Source organism: Gavialis gangeticus, unplaced genomic scaffold (assembly GCF_001723915.1).
Source record: "Gavialis gangeticus isolate Ggan-Ray unplaced genomic scaffold, GavGan_comp1, whole genome shotgun sequence".
Taxonomy (NCBI): domain Eukaryota; kingdom Metazoa; phylum Chordata; order Crocodylia; family Gavialidae; genus Gavialis; species Gavialis gangeticus.
In genome coordinates this window covers 38,118,335-38,119,145 of record NW_017728993.1, presented here as the reverse complement: position 1 = coordinate 38,119,145, position 811 = coordinate 38,118,335, and positions in this window count along the sequence as shown.

Genomic DNA, 811 nt, shown 5'->3' with positions numbered 1-811 from the left:
TTCTTTGATGATAAATAACTGTGTAAGAGGGAGACCATTCCTAGTGAATCCCAAACTAGAAAATAGCTAAGTGGAGCAGAAGAGCAAAACCAGGCCTTTGTGTGGGAAACAATACCTTCCAGAGGGCCCAAGAATTCAAGTATCTTGGATCATTGCTGACTGACACCAATGAGATAAACAGGAAAATTATTTCAAGGATCCAGAGAGGGGGAAAAGGCAGCCACACACCTGAATAGATTTTTTGGGTCCAAGATACTGTGCAGAAGGATTAAGTTGTGGCTATATAACACCACCATTATTAAACCTGTAGTGATGTATAGGAATGAGACTTGGTCCATGATATTGAAAGACCAACAAAAACTGGTATGCTTTGAAATGGTATTCTCAGGAAGATACTTAGACTAGTGAAAGACCCAGGAAAGGAGAATAAAGCAAAGAAGTAACAAGAATTACAAAATATCATGGAACAGCCTTTCATTACAAGGGTGGTATGCAAATAGCAGTTAGTATGAATCAGTCATGTGGAGAGAGTGAAGGAATTGAGAAACATTAACATTATTTATAAGCATCATCCAATAGGACAATGTCCTTGAGATTCCTCCCTTCTAGCATGCCCACATCCCCCCACACCTCAGTGCCATCAGCAAATTTGAACAGGGTGCTATATACCCCCTCATCCAAGTCACTGATGAAGATGTTGAACGGTGCGGGCCGGAGGACTGAGCCTTGTGGAACCCCACTGCCTACATCCCTCCAAGTCGAAAATGACCCATCCACTACCACTCTCTGGGTGTGGCCCTCCAGCCAGTTA